The following is a 26,813-nucleotide window of genomic DNA, read 5'->3' as shown; positions in this document are numbered from 1 at the left end:
CTGTCCAGGAAAAGTTGCCTCAGAGACGTTAGATTCTGGAAATTGAGAGCAGACTCTGCCTTAGAGTTTACCAGTGTGGTGACATCTTTTAAAATTTGGTTCTGGAGGCTTCTGGGTAGAATGTGCCGGAAGATTTTTCATCTTACTCATGACTTGGGTAGGATATGCACCCATCTCCCAGGGTTGTTGTGAAGATCAAATGAGATAATAAGTATAAAACACTTAGCATGGTGCCCGGCACACAGTAGGTGCCAAATACATGTTAATTATTATGATCATATGTGTTGGGCAAGGTCCTTCAGAGTGTCTGACATCTTCTGTCCCCTCCTTTAGAACCCTGGTGAGCTAAGGCTGCAGAACATTGGCAGGTAGAACTGATGGGACATTCACTCATAGTGCCATCTTGCTTCTTGATCAGTTAGGGGAAAAAGAGAGAGACAGAGGACTGACCCTCTGGTGTCAGCCTCAAAGTGGCCCCTGCTTATTTATGATGTTTACGTTCTGAAGGTTTTCCTTCTTCCTCCTGTTATCATGGATGTTCTTAGTATAAACAAAAAAATCAGGCAGCCACAAAATCTTTGTCTGGTGGGATTAATGGTCAGAATTGGTAGAGAGTTGGGGAGAGGTTTTGACCCTTTACAGAGATGAGAGAGGCTTATTTCCATGTGATCTGAGGTGTGTGGGGAGGGGTAGATAACCCAATCCCATCTGGACTTCTTACGAGAAAGAAAGATGCATCACAAATCATTTCCTTAGATTGGACATTCTTTTAAAAAATCTTTTTCAAGGCGACAAGGGCCATCAATCTCTTTATTTTTTTCTTTTTGTCCTTTTTTTAAAAAAGCAGTGACAATTCATTGACTTACTATTTTTGCAAGCATTTATTATTTCTCCCACTGCTCCCTCAACTGACGAATAAAAAGAAAAAGAAAACTCTCATAACAAATGCTTATAGTCCAGCAAAACAAATGTACACATTAGCCATCTCCAAAATGGATGCCTCATTTGTATTTTAAGTCCATTACTTCTCTGGCAGGAGGTTCCTCATCTTTCATCCTCTAGAATTATGGTTTATCATTGTACGGATCAGACTTTTAAAGTCTTTCAAAATTGTTTTTCCTTATAATATTGTTGTAATATAAATCATTCTTCTCATTTTGCTCATTTTACTTTGTATTGACTCAAGGTCTTCCAAGTTTCTTCTAAAACTTTCCATGTCATCATTTCTTATGGAACAATAATATCCCATTACATTCATATACCATAATTTGTTTAGCCATTCTCCAATAGGCAAGTAACCCTTTAGTTTCCATTTTAGTGACTGTCTGAGAACAGATTTGAACTCAGGAAGATGAGTCTTCCTGACTTCAGACCCAGCTATCTATCTGCGGCACCACCTAGCTGCCCATATGGCCATGAACTTTTTCCTTATTCATAGAACTGAAAGGTAAGTTCTTTCTTGTGTCTCGAATTTGCTTAGGATGCCATCTTTTATGGAGAAGTCATGTGTCCATTTGAAATGTGTCTTGGCATATAGGATGAGATATTGGTCTCTACTTAATTTCTTTCAAATTACTTTGCTTTTACCCCAGTAGCCGGGGTCATTGGGTTTATCAAACACTGGACTCCTGTGTTCTTTTCCTTCTGTGCTGTGCTCCTAATTTGTTCCATTGGTTGATCTCTTTTTAACTAGCACCAAATCATTTTAATGATGACTGTTTTGTAGTATAGTTTGAGATCTGGTATTGTGAGGAAGCCAGGGGTTCTTAATCTTTTTTTTTTATGTCATAGACATGCTTTTAAGTACCTAAAATAAAATACATAGGATTACAAAGGAAATCAATTAAACTGAAATAAAGTTATCAAAATCTATTTTTAAAAGGCTTATAGTCTCTTGGTTAAGAATTCTTGCCTTAGGCAAATGCAAGTTCCCCACATATAAGGGAGTTTGTTAATAGATACCATTACACACACACACACACACACACACAATTTGTATATATGTCTGTCCATCTACCCATCCATTATCCATCATCTATCTATCTATCTATCTATCTATCTATCTATCTATCTATCTATCTATCTATCTATCTATCTATCTATCTATCATCTGTCTCTATCCACGTATCCCTCTGTCTCTTTTTATTAGCCCTTGTATCAAACTTGAGATTTGGCAGGACCACTTTCCCTGTGGGAGATCCATGCTCCATGAGACATATTTTACAAACTGGGATGGGGGAGGATATTTGTTGCACAGAAGTCTCTAAGTGTGAAGTATTCTCTCTTTTTCTAGACAAGTACATGACATTTACTAAGTATATAATAAAACAAGTCACTTTTCTAGCTTCCAGGGAGCTCTGATGGTTAACTATTAAAATGACTTTTCCAGTAATAAAGTGAGCTGAGCTATTACTTTTGTAACTCTTTTTTTAAGCATTCCCCTTTCCTAGTCTCTGAACTTTTCACTAAGCATTAATCATTTTAAATAAAAATACATTTTTTTGTTTGTTGGCCTTTAAGAGACCTTCCCTCCACAAGGGTATGGAAAACTGTGTCAGTTCCAGTTAACCTTGGCTCTTGCAAGAAAAAACAAGGTAAGTTTTGAAATGAAAATACCCACCTCATTAATAAATTATGTAATTATGAAATAAAATGACAGAATATGGAGCTTTCATAATTTAAAAAACGGATGTCGGAGAGGATAAGGTAAAGCATTATTTTAAAGAATCAGGTTTGTTCAATGTTTTTGGTCCAAATGCCATAGCAACACAAAGCAAACATCTTCTTGATGGATCCAAAGTATTTGGAAGACGTCCTTTTTGAATGTCCCATTTACTGCTTTGCTTTTCATGGATAAAACAGTGTTCTCTTGTGTGTCCTTGCCAGAGCAGTACTTTTAATTCAATTATTTTATATTCTTGAAATGTGTTATTGCCTGTGGTTGCTTCATGAGTGATGCAGGGGGGCGGGGGATAAAGTATTTTATGACTACAAAGTACCTATTCTTAAATGGCCTTATTATTATTATAAGAAAAGTTTTCAATGTCATCAGATGAACTAAATTAGAAATATTTTACCAGAATTTTGGGAGACTTACTTTTCCATTTTTCCCCCATTTGGTCTTTCTTGTATTTTAAGGCAGTTTTTGTTTAACCATATTCTTCAGAGGATCATGGAATCTCATATTTGAGAAGACACTCTGTGGTTACATTGAATTAGACCCATCTTTGGATGGGAGATCTCAAGCTTGCTCAGCCTGGCCTTGAGGTCTTTTCACCTCCATAGGACTTCATAGCATTGTGCTCATCCTTGGCCTATTTCCACATGATGGTGAGAAAAGGCATCTGAAGAGAGCAGTCAGAATAATTATCTATAGAAATACTTATTAAACTTTGAATCCTCAGAGGTTTCGTGTTTGTTTTCCAGAATTGATTGCTACCTGAGTTTCATTTTCCATAAAAAAAGTTTTATTAATGTCTATTGGTTTTATATACCCACTAGCTACCTACATAACTCTTCTTTATCACCACCCTCTACAACCCATTTGCTAACATGAGTTAGTGGGTTCTTAACCTGGGGACTATAAACTTAAAAAAAATATTTTGATACTCTGTATTTCAATGGAACTGGTTTTCTGTGTAATGTTATGTATTTTCTACATTTAAAAACATAAACCTGGGTCTATAGGCTTCACCAGACTATTTATTTATTTTTAAAAATTTCTTTTTAAAATAATATATTTTATTTTTTCCCAATTACATGTAAAGACAATTTTTAACATTCATTAAAAAAAAATTGAGTTCTAAATTGTCTCCCTCCTAAGATGGTAAATGAGTTGATATAGGTTATATATTTTACCAGACTTTTAAAGGCGTCTATGAGACAAAAAAGTTAAGAACTTTGACTCTATTGCAATAAAAAAATAGGTCCAAACCCCAGACATATTGACTTCATCTGACAGTGCATGTGACATTCTACTCCCTTAATTCCCCACCTCTCAAATGAACCTGTCTTTTGTATTCATCTTCCGTGAACAAGATACCGATGCTTGACATCCTCAGCTCCCTGTGTTTTAGCTGGTGACCTCAGGATAATACTTGGATGATGACTCCTGCAGCTGAGCAGGCCAACCTCACGATTTCGGTGGTCCTCACATCGCCCCATTCTGCCATCACTTAATTTACCTGTTGCAGGTGAATCGAGCTTCCTTACATGGAGAGTTTTCCTGTTTTCCTGTGCTTGAGCTGGAGAGTCAATGAGGGCTTCTAACAAGTCTCACAGGTTTTGAGTGTGAATCTGATCACCAACTTCACCCATTCCCTCTCTTGGGTGTACGTTTCATTTCCTATGTCATGGAAAATTCCCTCAGATTGAAAGAAAGATTCTGATGTTTAAACTAAATGAACCTGAGCCCAGCAGGCTCCTGAGGACCCCTCTCCCCCCTTTTTGTTCCTGGACTGTGGTTTAGTTATTTAAATATGGAGACCCACAGTGATTTTTCTTTTCAGTAACACGCCTTAACCAATTTCCTCATTTTCTCTTTGAATTGAAGGAGGGGGAAATGTCCCACATAGTGCCATTCAGACTCCTCTTCAAGACTGCTGGCAGTCCTACCCTATTCTGAGGTTTGCCATATGGATTTGAGGCCTGTTTTTGGCCAAGAATGTAGACCGCTTGTTAGTATAAGGCTGCCTTACTTTTATTCATGTTTTCATAATAGTAAAGATACATTTCTCTCCTTTTTTACGGAAAAAAAACCCTAATGCAAACTTGTTTCTTATTAACTTTTAATAAAAAAAACCTGCCTTTTTGGGGAAAGTTGCAGAGAGGTTTGCAGGTTAGGGTTTTGTGTGCTGAAAAAGTTCCTCTAAGCATGAGCGTGGTCTGAAAGAGGAATGGACTGAGTCTGGAGGTAATGAGTTCCCCATCACTGGAAGGCTTCAAGAAAAAGTTGGATGATTACTTGCTGGAGACACTTTGGTGTGGATTCTCCTTCAGATAAGAGAGGAACTAGACTTTAACGGTTCTTCCAACTCTGATATCCTGTTGCTTGGTATATAGATTTTCTTCTTTTTTTTCCCCTGGAAACAAAAATCCAGGATAGGTCCAGGAAAGGCATAATTATTGTACCTTTCTATTTTGAACTCTGCATTAACATTAGATTATGTCAAAATTTATATATTGTTTTGAAAGCGACTTGAAGCACTAAGTGGTGTTTTCTTGGATAAAGGCCAAATGCAATTCAATTAATGTCTAAAGTCTTTTGCAACATTCTTGAAACTTAAGATCCATCCTCCAGCACTCTGGCTGGCAAAGCCTCCAACATGCTCGCATCATGTCTCTGCTTGGCAGGAGTTTGGAGAAACAGATGGACCCTTGTTCTCACAGCCTGCCATCCCCAGAATGCATTTATGACCCTCTCTGGGAGGGGTAGAGTTTGCGGAGCACTTTGTCTTCCAAAAGAGGCATCGAGTCTGCTATCATCTCAAACCTGGTTTGGAAGGGCTAGCTGAAACTCTCCTGTCTTTCTCCGTGTCTTCTGATGCTCTAATCACCATATGCAATCAGAATTGGATAAATAGTGGAATTATTTATTTTTAATGTTTGATAAAACAGATTTTTTAAAAGGTAGGCATGGAGCCAAATAAAAGAATGGAGTGTTTTAAAAAAGAATCTTGTCTATGGGGGAGGACTGGCTTGAAGTGATTGTGAGAGAATCTGAATTTTGGAAGTACAGGGGAAGGCGCTACTGCTCTCTGGCAAAGCCTGACCTGGGCAGACACTCGCTGAACCATTGATTTAGGGAAGGATGAGGCAGGAGGAAAAAAACTCTGTTTTTCATAGTGGTAGCCCCTGTCTTGGGGAATAATTGCAATGTCTATCTTCATTGTGGGGGGATTAAAAAAAAATCTCCCTTGTACTTTTTAGACAGGTCAGAATGGTTCTGTGAAATCCAGGATGGAGAGAGGTAGTGTGATACAGAGGATAGTGAGCTGGCCTCTGGGTTCAAGTCCTGACTCACCAGGGCTGATGGAATTGCAAATCTGATAAAACAAAACAAAACAAAACAAAACTCCTCAGTGAAGATCTACAAGTAGGTTGTGATTTGTAAGTCCAGGTAGTATGTGTTTGGGATTCATGGGTATGGACACATCCTCAGTCTTATGCCTTCATCCTGTCACAGGGGTCCTGGAACTCATCATGAGTGGCTTCTGGCATGCACAGCCTTTAGGAAGTAGACAGAGCACTGGTCCATTCCATTGTAGTCTGTTAGTGATAAGCACTGGATAGAATTAGGGATGGATTGAATTGGTATTGGGAACTCCTAGGTGAGGAAATTCCCTCTACCAAGTCAGGTTGGTACTTTCTGTGTTAATTCTAGCCTCAGGGAGTTGCCTAGAATCCTGGGAGGTTAAGTGATTTGCCAGGCTCACCTAGCCAATATGTTTCAGAGGCTTCTGGCTCTGGGCTCAGTATCTGAGGCACTCTGCACCGATTACACTATTTTAACAGATGTTTTTGAGAGCAGACTTATGCTTACTGCCCCTGCTCCTTAAAACCTATCTGAATCCTAAGGGCTGATGGACGTGTGGTGTTTATATCTGAATGATCTTTAGACCAGGGATACAAGCACCAGCTAGGATGACCCTCCTGTTTCCCTTTTTCTTCATCCTCCTCTCTCCTGGTTGCTCAACACATAAAACCACGACATGGAGAAAAGAAGAAATAGAAAATTCCGTGTAAGACTGAGGTCAGAACACGACATGACTCGGTAAACTCCAGGGTTCCCTATCACCTCCAGGACCATATATAAACTGCTCTGTTTGGCATCCAAAGCCCTTCAACACCAGGCCCCTTCCTACCTTTCCATTCTTTTTTTTACAAGGAGACGCCACGATCCAGGGACACTGGCTTACTGGCTGTTTCTCTAACTTCACACTCCATCCCTGTGACTTTGCCTCCCTGGCTTTCTTCAAACCTCAACTCCAACACCACCTTTGGTGAAAGACCTTTCTCGGTCTTTCCAACTGTCAGAGCCTTTCCATTTAGGATTACATTTCATCTACTCTGTTTTCAGTTTGCATAAGTCAAATTATTTCTATTCGGACTCCTCCGCTAGGTTCTAAGTTCCTTGAGGGCAAGGGACTGGTATTTATTTATTCATTCATTCATCTATTCCTTCCTTCCTTCATTTATTTGTTTGTTTATTTTATCCCCAATACTTAATAAAGTGCCTGGCATTAATAAATCCATGTTGATGGGTAGGACTTCAACTGTTCTCACAGGCTATAATTTCTGGAATTTTCTGTTCCTTCCCTTCATGTGTTCTCCCTGCCCCCTCCACTCCCTCCCCCTCTCCAATCTGGTATGGTGACCGTGTAGTCGAGAATCAAAGACATCTTAGAATCTTCCTATAGACATTTACTAAGTGTATGACCCTGGGCACCTCCCCTAGCTTCGGTTTCCTCATGTGTGAAATGCAGATAATACCGGTATTTACTGGTATTATAAGATCGTTGTGAGGTTGAAATAAAATGTAAAGTGCTTTGCAAACCTTTAAATGCTATCTGTATTCAGTAATTATTATAATTGTTACTGGAATGATCATTATCTCTATGGATACGTATATGTCCCCATAGCATAGAAAAGGCATTAATTCTTTAAAAATCCCACCAAAACATTTAAAATCCTGGTTCCGAGATGGCTGCTCTTGCAGAAGAATCTTCTTCACTGTGTGGTCTCCTTGGATGTGATTTACCTAAGTAAAATTCTGTTTGGATTTCTAAAAGTAAGGGACGTATCGCGGTCACTAATGGTGAGGGAAGAAAGGGGGCTGAAAACGAGGGACCTGTGACTTAGCCTGTTTATGACCCATGTCTTTCTGGGGAAAAGATCTGTCACTTGGCAGGGATGGCAGCTGGAGCGCACTCCCTGACCCCTGAAAGCGAGGCCCAGCAGGCTGTTGAAAGACCCAAGTCGGCTGCGTTCCAGAGGCTGTGAGCCCCGAGTCGCGACAAAGGGCTTCACACAGGGTGCAGAAGGGAGTGGGGAGGGGCTCACCAGCTCTCAGGCACTGGTCTGTTCACTTTTTCCAAAGGTCTAATTGTGAAAAACCAGTAAGGGCTGTGTTGATGGATGTAATAACTATTAAATCAATGCCAACAAGAGAGTTGTGAAAGATATTGGGATTTTTTTAATAAAAATGACGTGTGTGTGTGTGTGTGTGTGTGTGTGTGTGTGTGTGTGTGTGTGTACTACGGGATCATGGGTCTAGAAGGGACCTCAGAAGCCATCAAATCCAACCCTCTCATTTTACACCTAAAATGTGGGTGCTCTGTCCGAAGGAATATAAATTTTGATCACTTTATATTTCACAAGATATCTTGGGGTTTGAGGGCTAGATTTTTTTCTTCCCTGCTTATTTGTTCTATCATTGTTTTTTCACAAAACTGGGACAATTAACTCCTTTGTCTCATACGATTTTCATTTATGGTTCCTTGAAATATGGCTCTGGAAATTCAGGTTTTGATAAAGCCCATTGGGATTCAAATGCAGTTGCTTGACTGTTCCTTTAAACCCAAATCACTCTGCTTTCGCTGATTGGCCTCTAATGGGTCCCAGCCCACACCTCCAGTGCTCAATTGTTTGGGTTCTGGAGGCTCAGACTAAGTGTAGCAATTGTTTCTGTTCTGGCCAGAAACCCTGAGCATCTTCCCCCTCCCAGACTGATTCTTTTGGGAAGACAAACTAGGCCATCTTCTGCCTCAGTTCTTACCTAAGCTTTAATCGCTAAATGGATGTTGTCTCAGAGAAACTGAGACCTGAGAAAGACCTTCACTTAAAAAGGCCAAGTTCTCCCACTGCACTTGGGGCCATTGCCTGTTAACCTGACCTATGTCTTGCCACTGGAATAAAGGAGAGGCTGGTGACTTTGCACAGCTCTACCTCTCTTAAGTCCTACTCATTTGCAAGTCAAGCCATCACCCTCCTGATGTCATTGGTCCTCTTGGAGAAGGAAGAACAAGTCTCATTTTACAGATGAAGATACTCAGACCCATGGAAATTAAGGGTCTAATATAAAGTCACAGAGGGAATCACTTTATCAAAGGTAGAATTTGATGCCATGGCCTTTGACTCCAGAGTCAACGTAATGGAAAGACCCTTGATGAAAAGTCAGAAAAATCTGTGTCTGAGTGGTGGCTCTGATATTTACCACCTGTGTGACCCCTGGCAAGTCACATAAACTCTCTGGGCATTTTTTTTACTCATTTGTTATTAAAGAATGGTGTTAGGTAGATTAGATGATCTCTAGATAAGTGGGTGATTTTAGGAATGTAACTGAATATTCAATATTCATAATGCTCACAAAGGGCCTCTTGTTTTAAGAAATAGTGAATAAACAGTATTTAGGTACCGGGGTAGATACAAAGATTGGGTAAGACATAGAGCCGGGCTTCTTATTCATGACTTATAATCCAATAGGGAAGACTATGTCTCTAATTTGCTCAGGTAAATTTAGAGCTCCTCATTGCCTCTGGGCAGTAAGAATTCTTTAGGCTGTATTTATGTGAGGTATATTGCCTCTGAGACTACTCTCCCAACCCACACTCCAGTTAGCAGAATGTGTTTCCAGAGCAAGACTGATGGCTCCCCTCTTCAGAGGTCCAGGGGTGACCTTGAGGACTTGAGTGGTACCTTTCCAATTCTGTTTCTCATGAGCCGCATCCAATTTTTTTGCCCCAATGTTGACCACCAGTGTTTATTGCCCCAATATTATTGTAACCAGTCAATATTTCTTTGATATAATTGAAAATCAATTAATGTCAACTAGTTTTTTTTTTCCTTTTTACAAATGGATATTTACAGAGAATATATAGTTAGATCTGAAGTACAAATAATTCCCAAGCCAGGAACACCCTGTCTTCCATTGGAGAAGAGATTCTGGAGAGACTGGAGTCAAACTTACGGGGACTATACTAAATGTTCAATTCTATGTATGGCTTAACCAAGTGGAGGAGTCACTCCCTCACTTCCAGGGCACCGTATCTCAGCTGCTAGGTTGCTTAACTGCTGGCTGGGTCAAGGAGGTCACTCCCCAGGGATGAATTGGCTGCTCTAGCTACCACCAGATTCTACTATAAGTTCCAGTTGCTGAATGTCTGATGATTCTTCTGACCTCTTATTGTTCACTAGGGAATGGCTTGGTCTGATCTGCCTTGGATAAGCATCCTCATCTAAGATCAGGAAGGAGTAAACACAACAGACTCAGAAGAAGCAGAGGTAGCCATGGGTTCATGGCCACGTGGTAGTCTAGTGGGAAGATAAAGCATCCTCAGCTGCTATTATGTCTTTCTTCATGTAGAGGCTTATGACAGTTCTTCTTCCTAGCTATTCCATGAACAAGACCCTCAGTCTCTCAGCTCCAGGCATTTTCTCTGTCCCCCATGTATCTTCTTTCTTTTCAATTCTGCCTAATGACTTCCCTGGATTCCTTTATGTCCCAACTAAAACCCCATTTTTTTTTACAAGAAGCTTTTCCCAGCCCCTCTTAATTCTGATACTTTTGCTTTGTAAGTTATTTCCTATTTATCATGTATGTAGCTTGCTTTGAATATATTTGTTTGCACATTGTCTCCCTTAATTAGATTCTAAGCTTCTTGAAGACAATGACTGTCTTTTGCCTCTTTTTGTATCTTCAGAGCTTAGTGCAGGGTCTGGCACATAGTAGGGGCTTAATAGATATTTGATACTGATATTCTTCCTCACTTGAAAACTAGTACCACCATATACTTTTGGAATTAATGAATGAATAAAGCATTTATTAAAGGCTGACTATATACAAAGTACTGTTCTAACTGTTCTATGCATTGTACACTCCACCCACCATGCCTCCTAGCTGTTCCGCTTGTCTGTTTACTTCCAGGAAAATGGAAGTCCTTTCAGAGCAGAGAGAATTTTCTATTTTGTCTCTGTCTCCTTGGTGCTCGACTCAATGACTTCTGTAAGGCAGGGTCCAAATGTAGGCAGTGATTTTGGAATCAAGGTGAAACAGCATGAGCTCAGTTTGGGCATGGTGTATGAAGCTTTGGGACACTTGGAAAGTGGCTGCTGGGGAGCCAAGAGAGGGGGTGATCATGTGGTGGGACGGTGATGCTTAGCAGGAATGTGTATTGGGGGCGGGGTGGAGAAGAAGGAAGGTGCTTTCTTACAGCTTCCCATTTTTACTTATTATTTGTACTTTGGTGTCCTGCAAGCAAGGGAATGATAATTTTGTTCATCAGCTGTGCCATGCCTAGGAGCAAACTTGGTAAGGGGAATACCTAGTAGCAGCCAATTAAAGTTTAACTCTTCTTGCTTTAGGGGTTAAAGTGGCTCCTGGTTTTCAGGTCTTGCTCCATCTTCCCAGTGAAGAAGGAGACCCACCTAGTTGTAAGTAAGTTACTCAATTACTTTTATACTACTGGAGGATGGAAAATGCTGTCTATGCCCCTCTAGTAACCAGGGGCTAAGTCCCATCTTAGTTATTGCTTTGGTAGGTGCTTTATAGATGCCTATTTTGGTGTAGGGAGATGATGCATATATAGGTAAGCATTCTGGAATAGTGTATAGACCACTGGACTTGGAGTCAGGAAGATCTGGATTCAGATTCCATTCCAGATACTTACTATGTGATCCTAGACAAGTCACTTAACTTTTCAGTATCTCAGTTCCCTCATATATAAAAGAGAGGGCATTGAGATAGATGGCATCTCTTCTGCCTCTCAATTTATGATTCTATGAGCCATAACATTGACTATTTTATAATAAGTGCATTAGAAAGGTACAACCAAAGTGACATGTGAAATCTGAGTGGGGAAGATTGTTACTGAGCAGGAGATCAGGGAAAATTCCTGGAAGTGGGAGAATTTGATTTGGACTTGGAAGGATAGGTAGGAATCCAGCAGGTAAATGGGAGAGAGAGGACATTTTGGAGATCAAATTTTTCATTGAGCTTTGGCTTTTTCATCAGAAGCCCTTTATTTCATTGATGGACCATCTCCTTGCCTGAAAGATGATGCTCAATTTTGCTGGATAGTTGATCCTTGGTTATAGTCCAAGCTCTTTTGCCTTATGAAATATCATATTCCAATACCTCCAATCTTTTAATGTAGAAGCTGCTATATCCTGTGTGATCCTGACTGTAGTTCCACAATATTTGGATTGTTTCTTTCTGGCTGCTTGCAGTATTTTCTCCTTGACCTGATAATTCTGGAATTTGGCTACAATATTTCTTGGAGTTTTCAATTTGGGATCTCTTTCAGGAGGTGTCTGGTTGAATTCTTTCAATAACTATTTTACCCTCTGGGTCTAGGACCTCAGGGCAGTTTTCTTTGATAATTTTTTGGAGGATGCTGTCCAGGCTTTTTTTTTTTTTTATCATGGCTTGCCAGTAGACCAATAATTCTTAGATTATCTCTCCTGGATCTGTTCACTAGGTCAGTTATTTTTCCAATGAGATATTTTATATTTTCTTCTAATTTTTCAGTCTTTAGGTTTTGTTTGACTGATTCTTGATGCCTCATAGAATCATTAGCTTTGATTTGACTGATTCTAATTTTTAGAGAATTATTTTCCTCTGTTAGTTTTTGAAGCTCCTTTTCCACATGTTCAGATTTCATCTTTAGGAAGGTATTTTCTCCAGTTAGATTTTGAATTGGAGGGAGGATATTTTAAGCTGTAATATATCTATTTCAGAGATTTGCTGTTGTTAAGCTCTGCCAGGAGGATATTTGCTGCACTGTTAATAGTACTCTATTAGTACTGTAATAGAACTCTAGTCTCTGGTGAGGAGGGGAATAGTAGTGAATGGTTGAACAACTGATAGGTATCTAAGTCATTTTATAGCTGGATGACCCTACATGATGTGTAGCAAATGTGAGTGACTAAATTTTGCTACATTTCAAATTCTGTCTTTTTAATAATTTTGACATTCTTCTATGTGTAAGTTTAACCAAAAGAAAGACTTCTAGCTTTCCTCAGCAAAGCTCAAGTTCCTTTGCACTTAAAATCACATGCCAAGATTGCTTGCTAGATTTTTAATATTACTAAGCTGCAAAGTGTGGGGGAGAGGAAGAAGAAATGATGAACTTCCCATTACAAAATGCTCAAGTCCTGTCTTGTGGTTGATGTGTTATAGGTACTGAAACTTCACCTTATAACTAGCTAATTACCAAAGATAAAAGTCAGAAATGATCAATATTGGGTGAGGCTATGAGAAGATGAGTGTGCTCATACACTGTTGGTGGAGTTGTGAATTGGTCCAAACATTCTGAAAAACAATTTGAAATTGTGCCAATAAAATGACTAAACCCTTTGACCTAGCATTATTTTTCTGGGCATGTGCCCTAAGGAAGTCAAAGACAAAAAGAAAGGTCCCATATCCTCCAAAATATTCATAGCAGTATTGTTTGTGGTATCAAAGAAAGTGGAACAAAACAGGTGGCCATCAGTTGAGGAATGGCTGAAAAACTTTTGGTAAATATGTATTTTTAACCTACCCATTGAGCCTTATTATACCTTGTGATCCTGCATGTACTCTATGGTACAGTCAAACTGACCTTACTGTTTCTCATACATGCCAGTATATTTCCCACCCCTGTGCCTTTGAACTGCCTGTTCACCATGCCTGAAATGTACTCCTTCCTTATCTTTGTACTTTAGACTCTCTAGTTTCCTTAAAGACTCAAATACTACCTTCTATGTGGAGCTTTTCCTGATCCCTGAAGTGCTAGCACATTCCTCTTAAGATAACTTTGTGTATGTATGCACAGACACATATAGATAGATAGCTATAAGATTATAATCTCCTTGAAGGCAATGTCTATTTAACTTTTGTCTTTTCATCCATAGCACCATATGTACATGGCATAAAATAAGCAATTTCAGTGATATAAGGAACTCCCAGGTGAGGAAACTCCCTCTAATAGTGCAAGTCAGCACCTACTCTGAAACTTTTAGTTTTGGAGAATTGCCTAGGACGCTAAGAGGTTAAGTGACTTGCCAAGGGTAAAAGGGAGGACTTGAACTCTGGTCTTTTCATATTTAAGGCCAGCTCTCTAACCATTATGGCATGCTGCCTCATGGCACAAAATAGGTGCTTAATAATTAAATGTTGATTGACTGATATATGAATGTGATGCTGTATTATTGTACCATAAGGAAGGAGGAATATGAAGAGTTCAGAGAAACATGGGAATATTTATGTGAATTGATATTGAGGGAAGTAAGTAGACTAGGAAAACTATATATAATAACTTTGATAATTTGTAATCAGGCTCCTAATGAGACCTGAGGCATTTTGCATGCTGCTACATTTATGGAGGGAAAAATGACTTCTGATTGGTGGAGAGAATGCTGAGATCATACTGTGTATTTGCAAAAGGAGCGAAATCGGTGGCAGAGACATCTATAATTGTTTCAGAGACTCTTGGGGGAGAGACATGTGAACAGAAAATAGGAAGAAAGAGGAAGGCTGGAGGCTGTAGACATATGGGGGAACCAACTCTTCTCCATGGTCCTGATTTCTATCTTGTCTCCCTAGAGACTTGAGAGAGAGAAATTCCCCCAAGGTGAGAATGGGTACTCTCTCTTGGTTGAGATATTATCTCACTAGCAGAAGAAGGGCTCATTCCTCTCAGTGACTTTTTTTGGTATATACTAATCTTTATGACCTCTCTGATTTCTCTTTCTTTTTTTCTTGGATAGAAGGGTTTGCTTGCCATCCATTACTGTGATGGTCTTTTGAACAACCTTCAGTTCATGGGAAGGATCTAAGCTGGTGAGTAGCTAAGGGCAACCCACCCCCTTAAGAGCAAATAGGGAAGTTCCTTTTATTTCAGATCCCTGAACATTGTATCTCTAGGCCAGAGATATCTGAGGGAGGGTGGGGAAGGCAGATGCATAGTCTAATCTGATTATGCTTTTTGGAGTCAAGAGAAAGGATCTTTCAGACTCACCATACTCCTGGAGCCTGCCTGCTCCCTCACTTAGCTAGTGAATACTAGCCCTTGGTTACCCTCCTTTCTATGGGGCAGACTGTGCTTTGGATCCAATCTATCCATGGTGCGCATGAACTGCATCTATGTATTTCAATGACCCATGATGACCCAACTACTTTCCATGAGCATGCAGATCTTACAAAAGTAAACAATAACATAAGGCTAAATGATGTGTATTTCTGACTGACAGAGAAAAGATGAGAACATTTTTTTTCCATTTTGTTTGGGAGGTAGGGGACCGTGGGTGTGGGATGCTGTATATATTGTCAGTCACAGTCACCACATTATTTAATTTTTCTTAATTGTTTTTCTTGGTCAGAGGAAGAGGCTTACAGAGTAAGATGAGAGAGGGGAAAAATGGTATATCTGGAACTAGCTGTTATGTAGAAACAAAATGCATCAATACGATTAAAAGGTTTATCTTAGCCCCTGTTCTTTCTTAGAAGAGAACTCAATATTGGGGGTGGGTGGGTGGGATGAGGGAGTAGGTTTCCTTCTTTGCACAACTTTACCTTGAAGGATGAGTTCCCAAGACTTTATCTCTTCTAAGAAATCACTAGCAGGATAGTGTCAGTCTGACATCTTCATTCTTGCAGCTCTTGTAAAAAATGTGGGATAGAGGAAAGAGGCTATCAGGTGGTGCAATTGATGGGGTGCTGGCCCTGGGTTCAGGGAGACATGAGTTCAAACCTGGTTTCAGACACTTACTAGCCATGTGAGCCTGGACAAGTCACTTAACCTCTGTTTGCCTCAGTTTCCTCATCTGTAAAATTACTGTAACAATAGCATTTGCCTCTCAGGGTTGTTCTGAGGATCAAATGACATTTTATTTATAAAGCACCAAGTTTTTAATAAACAGTAAGTGCTTAATAAATGCTTGTTCCTTTCCCCCTACTGTGAGCATTACTCAGTCAGCAAGAGACTCACAAATGACTGAGCACAGTTAGATTTGAATCTCCTTTATTTTTTTTTTTAGTATTAAAATGGTATATTTAAAATAAGATTTAAGATCTTGTAACCACTTAGGGAGACTCTCCATTTTTTAAGTGCTGAAGGCTAGGAAGAAAGGTCTGAGGGAGTAAAGTTTTGAGGAGGATTTTAGGTGCCTTAAGCTTTCAAGAGCCTTTCTCTTAAATATGAAGTGACCTAATGCACGAGTCACATTTTCACGCCTTCCCATTTTGTGGTGTCAACATTTCCCTGGAGAGAAAGGGACAAAGGCTGCCTTGTGCAGGAGAAAAGCAAGGATTGGAACAGAAAAGAAAAATACCTTGTGTTTCTCATAGTTTCAGTAAGTGTGCTTTACAGGCATGTGCTGGGGCTCTTCTGTCTCTTGGTTGGTACATAATGAACAATGGAATATGGCTGGACTTGCCATTATGGCCTTTCCAGGAGAGGTGGGAAGGAAAGAAGGTTCATTGACAGTGGAGTCTGGTAAATGGGTTTTTCCTCTGGTGGGAGAGTTATGACTTTTCCAGATATTAGCAAGCCACAACTCATTGGCTCTTGTAACCCATAATGAAAGACATGGGAGCGGGTGGCAGTGGTGGATACCATTAAGACCATTAATATGTAGAAGGCTAAACCTTCTTTGTTTTCCCATTTCTCAGTTTTTGCTTTTTAAATCCGGAAAAGCAGCATTTGTACTCTGTAAGGTACTGTAAGGAGGCAGCTAGATGTGGAGTCAGGGAGACCCAAGTTCAAATCCAGCCTCAGATACTTACTAGCTGTGTTACCCTGGCCAAATCACTCAACCTCTGCCTTAATCCGCTGGAGAAGGAAATGGTGAAGCCCTCCAGTGTCTCTGCCAAGAAAACCCCATGGACAGGATGGTCCATGGGGTCATGAAGAGTCAGACACGACTGAACAACAACAGCAACAACAAGGTATTGTGTAAGTAGACCGTGGCACTCCTACAGCTTTGTCTTGGAGCCTGGCCAAAACCTAAGCTTTGCCAGTTGTCTTGGGAAATGATGATGACAACTCACATTTAGATAGGATTTGGAGCTGAAGGGAAATTTAGAGATCATCTCATCCAAGACCCTTGTTTTATATATGAGGAAACTGAGGCAGCAAGGAGGCTAACCACGAAAGCAGTGATAATAAGCAGCAGAGCTACCGTGAGATCCCAGGGCCTCGACCTCACTTTTTCTCCCTTTTGCTTTATAATTCAGCCAATGAGCCTCATCTCTGTTCTTCACACGTGACCCTCCACCACCCACTATTATATCTTTGCACTAGCTGTGCTCCAAGCCTGGAAGGCACTCTGCCCTCATATCCCACCTCACAGGACTGCTCCCCTCCATAGGCAACGCTTATTGAGAGCCTTTCCCGATGCCCCAACTGCCAGTGCCCTCCTTCCCAAACTGCCTTGTACTTATTTTGTATGCCCACATCTCTCCTCTTTCTCTGTCTCTCTGTCTCTGTCTCTTTCTCTCTGTCTCTCTCTATCTGTCTGTCTCTTCCTCTCTCTGTCTGTTGCTCTCTCTCTCTGTTCTTCTCCTCTCTCTCCCTCCCTCTCTCTTTCTCCCCCTCTCCATCTCTCCATTTCTGTCTCTTTGTTTATACACACACATCTCCATCTCTCTCTCTGAGACAAGTAGTGTATGTATATATATATATATATATATATTTTCCCCCTCATATACTTTATATATGTCTATATGTCTGTGTGTATGTGTATATATGTATACATATACAAATACACACAATACATACACACTTCTTGTCTCTCCCACTAGAATGTCAGTTCCTCAAGAGTAAGGATTTTTTTAGTCATTCTATTTGTATTTCCAGTGCCTGGCACATATAATATACTAAATTAAATGCCTGTTGATCGAGGGATTGATTGCAAATACATTTCTTTCCAGTTCACTAAGTGCTTTACAAATGACAAGTTTATATAACACTTAGAACTTATAAGTTACAAAACACTTTCATCAAAACATTCCTGTGTAGGAGAGAGGGCAGAAAAGGAAATTGAGGGTCACGGGGATTAGCTAGCTTGCCCATGGATTCATGTGGCTGCTAAGTGACAGTCACAAGTCCTGGGTTTAAATCCTGGCTCTAAGACCACTCTGCTTTCCTTGTTCCCATGCTGCTTCTCACACTTTGGTGACTGGTACAGAGATGAAAACTTTGAAAGTCTTGGTTGCACTTTCTGATGCAGAAGAGTTAATTCAGCAAGGTCATTTAACCTCTAAGCTTAGAGTAAACACATTGTTGGAAGGCAAGCTGTCTTCCCTCTTAATTCGAATGGAATTCGAGGAAACTGAGGCCCAGGGTGTTCAGGTGATTTGTTCAAGGTCATCCAAGTGGCAAAGTGAGAGCTGAAATCCAGACCCCCTTCTGGTTCCACTACATCACAAGATGTTAAAATAAATTATTGTTCTAGTAATTGATTCCACATGTGGGACTGCTAATCTAAGCCACAGGGTCATAGATATAGGGCTGGAAGGGACTCAGAAATCATCTAGTCCAACCCTCTCACTTTATAGATGAGGAAACTGAGGCCCAGTGATAGATTTGTTCAAGATCACGCAGTTATAAGAAGTAGGATTTGAACTTGGGTCTTCTAAATCCAGAGTCAATTTTCTTTTTGATTTAGAAAATATCCCCTTTTCTCTCCATCCCATACTTTAAACACAGCATGTCTTAATTAAAGCAAATTCTGAATTCATTTTGTCTGAATAAGGTGACATCATTGCATGTTTGGATTGCAGGAATCTTGCATTTCAAAGGAGACAATAAAGCTCAGTCAACACTTTCATTTATAATAGATAATAATAAAAGGCCTTCCATTAAAAGAAAAGGTCTTTGGGAAGAGAAGGAAGGCCCGAAGCCAAGTCTTGAGCTTACTAATTGTCTTGGCCAGCTGTGAACATTAACCAGCATTAAGCCGTGGGTCAGACATACGTGGGAGAACTTTTGTATAATGCCTGTGTCATGAGATGGGACGGACTCTAAACTCTTAGGCTGTGATTTCAGAGACTTTGTACTTATTTATGTTTCAGGGGATCATAGATTTAGAACTGGCAGAAATCTCTGGGATTATCGAGACCCACCCGTTCATTTGACAGTTTAAGGAAATATTTGGACCTGTGGTATATCCCAATTTGTGCAGTGATGAGGTTTTTATAATATACTTCTACTGTCTGCAAATAGGATCCTCTTACAGTGGGCTTCAGAGGGCATCAAGACACCTTATTCCAAAGGAACCCATTTCCATACTGAGTGGATTGTTGGTTTCATACTTTGGATAAAGCAAATGTTTGATGTGTAAATCTGTTGTGAATGGGGGCAGGGGAGGAGGGGTAAGAGGGGGAGAGCAGCGCCAGAGCAAAATTAAAATGGTGTGTCCTGATTGTCCAGAAACTGTGTGTGACCTGATTAGTTTGCAGAAATAGCTTTCTGTAAAGGGAGGCAGACTTACTCTGATCTCCACTGGTTCCTTAAGGACAGTACATCCCTAAATGTGATAGGCCCACACCTGGATTGAGGAAAAAGAGAGACTGCTGGCAGAAAGGAAAACTGAGCCTTACCACCTTAAAAAAAAGTAGTGTAATGTTTAAAAAGTTCAAGAGACGTAGTCTCTGGGTAATTAATCATTTTATTAATAATGCTAGTGTATTATTAATAAAAGGGGTCTGTGTTGCTCTCAAATGCTAAAGACCCCTCATGGATCCCACTTAATGCTTATATGCCCCTGGAAGAGTGGGTGTTCCTGAGGGTAGCAATTGACTCTGATTGGTTAACAAGTGATGAGATAGAATGAATATTGTCATTACAATAGGTGGACCTTTTCTAATGAGAGACTGGGGAATGTGACTTTGACCACATCATTTACTTCCAAATCACCCCCCAAGCCTTGGGCAATTTAATCAAAGAACTTGAGTAGAACACAACTGGAAGGAATCCACCTAGATAAGATGGTCTCTGGCAGGATAAATTTTTAGCCGAGGTCAGTCATGTCACATCCTTCAAAGACTGGACTTCAAACCAAGAAATAGGACAGAAAAAAAAACCAAACCTCTGGATCTCCCCCATAATTGGTTATTAATAATCATTTTTCTCAGTAGGAGACAACCTAAGGAAAGAACAATTAATAATAATGAAGACGATAACTATAATGGTTTATGAGTTTGTTTGTAAAGGGTTCATATAGAAATGTAGTATTGAAAGTGTGGTTCTGGAGAAGAGTTGAGAAAATGTATCTTGAGGCTTTCTTCACAGAAGCAGGGGACTTTGTGTGTGGGGCACTGACTACACTTTCAGCTTTTCTTAATGTGCTGGTTATGGTTAGTTTGGCCAAATGGTTTTCCCCTACCTTTTTCCTTTTCTAGTTTATTCTTTGTTATAAGGTTCTCTGGGTATGATAGAAGGGAAGGGTCTATCCAGAAATCAAGACAATGCAAAAAAAGGGATGGCTATAAGGTTAAAAGAAGAGCTGAAATCAAGGGAATATTGGTGTGATGAGTGGAAGAGGTGGGGTGCCTGGCCAACCCAATTTCTACTTTCTCTAACTTGCACCTTCCATATTGGGGAACATGGTGGGATGCTTTGTGACCTTTAGCCAGAGGAGTTGTGGTTTTTGGTAAACTTGAACAGAAGGACTGGAAAATCAATTGGAAGATTATCTCTCATATTCCAAAAGAAGATTTTGTTTTTTGTCTGTCTCCCCCCCACCCCCCCCATTCTGGAAGTCAATGGGAGAAGTGAAGGAGATATGTAATACAACTGAAGTTTAGGCATTGTTGCTGTTGGCTGGGGATGGGTCTTTGGAGCTGGGGCATTTTGCAGTGTACTGGGAAGGTCAGTCACAATCTTTTCCCTGGGCATTTAAACTCAGGCTATCCTTGGGTCAGGCAGCATCTCCTGGGACTACTGGAAAGCTATTATCCACATTTATCTGTTTTCTTTTTTTATTCTGAACTTCATAAACATCAAATAAAATGAACATTACTTCGTACATGTGGAACAGGAGAGGATTGTACATGAAACTGCAAGTCTAATGTAGAGCTTGCTTTAAAAGAAATACATAATCAATTCAATATGCAACTTTCAAAGTTGTTTTGCTCATTTATGATTCCTTCTGGCCTTCCTTCTCTTTATCATTATTATAATTTTTGTGGGGGGAGTACTTGCTCTCTATCTTCTCTCCCCACCTCTCCCCCAAAATAAAAAAAAAAAAGAAAACTCTTGTATAATACCCTGAGGTTCACTTACCCAAATCACACTGGCATTGGCAGGTTGGGTCCTCAAAGGGTAGCCAGTCTGCTGGATTCCCAGGCTTGACTTTCAATGAGATGCTGCATTCTTTTCTGCTTTCAGTTGTTTGGGTGGCACTGTGCTTCTTAACGTGGAATGTTACCATGTTCTTTAAGTTAAGGCAATGACCCTTAGCTTAGCGTCTGCAGAGACCTCTTTCCCTTGATTACCTCAGAACCTCAAAGCTGACATGGCTTGTTACCTTCAGGTGGGAGGTGGGAGAATTATTGTCTCTCCTATTTGACAATCCTTCCCAACTTAAAAACCTCTTCCTTTGGTCAAGACACTCCACCTTATCTTAAGAGTGCTTAGTTTCAATCCTCAGTTTCATTGGTCATACTCTTTTGGGGACATTATATAGCTAACTTGTTGGACAAAAAGCTATGAATATAGTGTTTGTCCTTAAGGTAAGTTCATTGTTTCACTTTCTTCTTTCTTTTTTGGGGGGTGAGGTGGGGGTTGGGAGGCAATGGTGTGTGAAGTGACTTTTCCAGGATCACACAGCTGGTAAGTGTCAGTGTCTGAGGTTGAATTTGAACTCAGGTCCTCCTTACTCCAGGGCTGGTGCTTTATCCACTGCATACCTAAGCCACCCCTCACTTGCTTCTTCACGTGCAATTTAGCTATTCAAGTCTCAGACATTTTATGGGCTAGGGAATGTCCTTTAGACTATGAAAAACTCCAGCTTGTCTCATCTAGGTAGCCCCTCTTTCAGTTGTAAAAAAGCACGTGTAGTTGAGCAAAAAAAATGTCCACAGTGGCCAGGTCCCAAAAAATGTGTTTCTGAAGCCAGAGTTCATCACTTCTTGGTCAGGAGGTGGGTAGCATGCTCTATCATCTACCCAACCCCTCTTCTGTCTTCTATGATGACTCTTTATCCTTATTTCAATACCTTACGAAGAATATTCTCAAGATGCTGTCCTTAGGTTTCCTCTCTTCTCACTCCAACCCTATTTCTTTAGGCAATCATTTATTCCCTTGACTTCAGCATCTGACTTTTAAATGAGTATCTTTAGCCCTGACCTCTCCACTGAGTCCCAGAACAGCATGTCCCATTGCCTACAATGTGACATGTTCCTTTGGAAAATCCTACACCACATGTCTAAAAGTGAGTGGCTTTAAGCAGAGTGATGACAGATGTGGGGTTAAAAGACCTGGAACTGAGTCATAGCTCTGACACATCACACCTGTGCGACCTTGAAGACGTCACCAAACCTCTCTGACCTCAGTTTTCTCAACTATAAAATGAGAGGTTTGGCCCAGTGACCTTGAAGGTCCCTTCCACATCTCGATGTATGATCCTCTTAGCTCAGGTGTCACCTTCTCCATAAAGCTATCTTGATTCTCTTATTTCTTGGTGGTCTCTTCCCACTACACCATCTTCACAAATTACTTCCTATGAATGAAAAGGGAAAATTGGTCAATGAGGCCCTAGTCATCAGAGTTAACTTTGATTTGCCCATCTTGGGGAAATAGAGTGCAAGCAGATATTCCTAACTGGTGCCAATCCAATACACAGAACTTGGGGAAGATGCTTTCTGATCATGAGTGATTGAGGGGTATAGTGTGATGACCAAAAGTCTTTCAACTGGTCCCAGAGCTGGAAGAACTGATGACTTAGAAGATGCTGGGCCAGAACTGAATGTAAATGCACAAGGGCTTATGCTAATTTTTTCCCCTTACTGGTAGCAAGTGAGATAGAACCACTGGGAACTATTGGTAAGGGGCAAGGGCAGCTTTCCTATCTTCCACCCAGCTGCTATGTATCTGTGATTACATGGAGACTCTTTTTTTCATTGTTGTTCATTCTTTCCTTTAGGTGAATGAGTATTCTTTAAAATTTTTCCCCCTACTTAATAGTATTTTCCACCCAATTACATGTAAAGATAGTTTTCAACATTCATTTTATAAGTTTTTGAGTTCCAAATTTTTCTCTCTTCACCTCTTTCCTCCCCACTCCCCAAGATAGTAAGCAATCTGATATAGGTTATACATGTACAATCATGTTAAATGTATTTCCACATTAGGCATGTTATAAAAGAAGAATCAGATCAAAAGGGAAAAATCATGAGAAAGAAAAAGGAAAAAACAAAAAAAGTGAAAATAGTATGCTTTCATCTGCATTCAGATTACATAGTTCTTTCTCTATATGTGAATAACATTCTCCATCATGAGTCTTTTGAAATTGTCTTGGGCCATTTTATTGCTTAGAAGAGCTAAGTCTATCAAAATTGGTTATTGCAAAATGTTGCTGTTACTGTTTATAATGTTCTTTTGGTTCTGCTCACCTCATTCAGCATCAGTTCATATAAATCTTTTCAGGCTTTTTTGAAATCCTTCTGCTTGTCATTTTTATAGCATCATAATATTCCATTCCATTCACATGCCACAACATGTTCAAACATTCCCCAACTGATGGGCATGCCCTCAATTTCCAATTCTTTGCCACCACAAAAAGAGTTGCTGTAAATATTTTTTGTACATGAGGGTCCTTTTCCCTTTTTTATGATCTCTTTGGGATATAGACCTAGTAGTAGTATTGCTAGATCAAAGGGTATGTACAGTTTTATAGCTGTTTAAGCATAGTTCCAAATTGTTTTCCAGAATGGAAAATGTATTAGTGTTCTAATTTTCCCACATCTTCTCCAACATTTATCATTTTCCTTTTCCACCATATTAACCAATCTGGTAGGTATGATGTAGTACCTCAGAGTTGTTTTAATTTGCATTTGTCTAATCAAGGGTGATTTAAAACATTTTTTTCCCACATGACTATAGATAGCTTTAATTTCTTCATCTGAAAACTGCCTGTTCATAACCTTTGACCATTTATCAATTGGGGGATGATTTGTGTTCTTATAAATTTGACTCAATTCTCTATATATTTGAGAAACAAAACTGTTATCAGAAACACTGGTTGTAAAAATTGTTTCCCAGCTTTCTGCTTTCCTTCTAATCTTTGTTGCATTGGTTTTGTTTGTGCAAAAACTTAAAAAATTAATGTAATTAAAGTTATCCATTTTACATTTTGTAATGTTCTTTATCTTTTGTTTCATCATAAATTCTTCCCTTCTCCATAGGTATGACAGACACTAAACTATTGCTTGCTCTTCTCCTAATTTGCTTATGGTATCACCCTCTATGTTTAAATCATAGACCCATTTTGACCTTATCTTGATATTTTGTGTGAGATGGTGTATGCCTAATTTTTGTCATACTATTTTCCAGTTTTCCCAGCAGTTTTTGGAAATAGTGAGTTCTTATCCCAGAAGCAGGAATCGTTGGGTTTATCAAATAGCAGATTACTATAGTCATTGACTACTATGTCTTGCATACTTGCATAACCTTTTTCACTGATCCACCATTCTATTTCTTAGGCAGTACCAAGTGGTTTTGATCATTGCTGCTTTATAATACAATTTAAGATCTGGTAGGGGGAGACCCCCTTCCTTTTCATTTTTCATTAATTCCCTTGATGTTCTTGACCTCTTGTTCTTCCAGATGAATTTTGTTATTATTTTTTTCCAACTGTATAAAAAGATTTTTTGGTAGTTTGATTTGTATGGCACTTCATAAGTAAATTAGTTTAGGTAGAATTGTCACTTTTATTATATTAGCTTGTTCAGCCCATGGGCAATTGATATCTTTCCAGTTGTTTAGATCTGACTTAATTTGTGTGAAAAGCATTTTATAATTGTGTTCATATAGTTTCTGGATTTGTCTTGGCAGATAGACTCCCAAATATTTTGTATTGTCTACTGTTCTTTTAAATGGAATTTCTCCTTCTATCTCTTGCTGTTGGGCTTTGTTGGTAATACATGGAAATGCTGATGATTTATGTGGTTTATTTTATACCCCGCAACTCTGCTAAAGTTGTTAATTGTTTCAAGTAGTTTTTTAGTTTATTCTCTAGGATTCTCTATGTAAACCTTGATATCATCTGCAAAGAGTAATAGTTTTGTTTCCTCATTGTTATTCTAATTCCTTAGATTTATTTTTCTTTGAGGGAAATTGGGGTTAAGTGACTTGCCCAAGGTCACATGGCTATTTTTTGTCTTAAGTGTCTGAGGCAGGATCCGAACCCAGGTCCTCCTGACTCCAGGGCTGGTGCTCTATTCACTGCGCCACCTAGCTGCCCCATCCTTTTTCTTTTCTTATTGCTAAAGCTAACATTTCTAGTATAATACTGAGGCATCCTTGTTTCACCCCTTTTCCTGGGAAAACCTCTAGCTTATCTCATTGGATATAATGCTTGCTGATGATTTTAGATAGATATCACCTATCATTTTAAGGAAAACTCCATTTATTCCTATACTCCCTAGTGTTTTAATAGGTATGAGTGCTGTATTTTTTTCAAAAGTTTTTTTCTGCATCTATTGAGATAATCATATGAATTTTGTTAGTTTTGTTATTGATATGGTCAATTATGCTGATAGTAAACCAGCCCCACATTCCTGGTATAAATCCCACCTCGTCATAGTGTATTATTCTGGTGATAAATTGCTGTAATCTCTTTGCTAATATTTTATTTATTTTTTTGGATCAATATTCATTAGGGAAAATTGGTCTGTCATTTTCTTTCTCTGTTTAGGCTCTTCCTGGTTTAACTATCAGCACCACATTTGTGTCAAAAAAGGAATTTGGTAGGACCCGTTCCTGGCCTATTTCTCTAAAGAGCATAAATAGTATTGGAATTAATTGTTCTTTAAATGTTTGGTAGAATTCACTTGTAAATTGATCTGACCCTGGAGATGTTTTCTTAGGGAGTTCATTGATGGCTTGTTCAATTTCTTTTTCTAAAATAGGGTCATTTATTTCATTTTCTCTTTTGTTAATCTGGGCAATTTATATTTTTGTAAACATTAATCTATTTCACTTATATTGTCATATTTATTGGTATACAGTTGGGCAAAATAGTTCCTAATTATTGCTTTAATTTCCTCTTCACTGGTGGTGATTTCACCCTTTTCATTTTTGATACTGATAATTTGTGGTTTTTTTTTTTCCTTTTTGGAGGGCAATTGGGGTTAAGCGACTTGCTCAAGGTCACACTGCTAGTTTTTGTGTTAAGTGTCTGAGGCAGGATTTGAACTCAGGTCCTCCTGACTCCAGGTCCGGTGCTCTATTCACTGTGCCATCTAGCCACCCCCTTTTCTTTCTTTCTTTTTTTGTAAAATCAGATTAACCAAATATCTATTTTACTAGTTTTTTCATAAAGCAAACTCTTAGTTTTATTAGTTTAATAATATTCTTACTTTGAATTTTATTAATCTCTCCTTTGATTTTCAGAATTTCTAATTTTGATATTTAATTGAGGATTTTTAATTTGTTATTTTTCTAGCTTTTTTAGTTGCAAGTCCATTTCATCCATCTCCTCTTTCTCTATTTTATTCATGTAAGCATTTAGAGACATAAAATTTCCCCTAAGAACTGCTTTGACTGTATCCTATAAATTTTGGTATGTGGTCTTATTATTGTGATTCTCTTGGATAAAATTATTGATTATTT

At 39.3% G+C, this 26,813-nt stretch overlaps 1 long non-coding RNA gene across 1 annotated transcript in view; it reads left to right on the top strand.

Annotated features, from left to right (window-relative positions):
- The first annotated feature begins 1,304 nt into the window (after positions 1-1,304).
- The window catches only part of LOC138169363 (uncharacterized), a 58,584-nt gene continuing 33,075 nt past the window's right edge, over positions 1,305-26,813 (top strand). The window contains exon 1 of the long non-coding RNA XR_011170332.1: positions 1,305-1,447. This is a non-coding gene — a long non-coding RNA (uncharacterized lncRNA). The remainder of the gene's footprint in view (positions 1,448-26,813) is intronic.

This window comes from Petaurus breviceps, unplaced genomic scaffold (genome assembly GCF_028583685.1).
Source record: "Petaurus breviceps papuanus isolate PSGF00001 unplaced genomic scaffold, PetGlider_PUasm1.0 126, whole genome shotgun sequence".
Taxonomy (NCBI): domain Eukaryota; kingdom Metazoa; phylum Chordata; class Mammalia; order Diprotodontia; family Petauridae; genus Petaurus; species Petaurus breviceps.
This window is presented reverse-complemented; position numbering and strand designations above follow the sequence as displayed.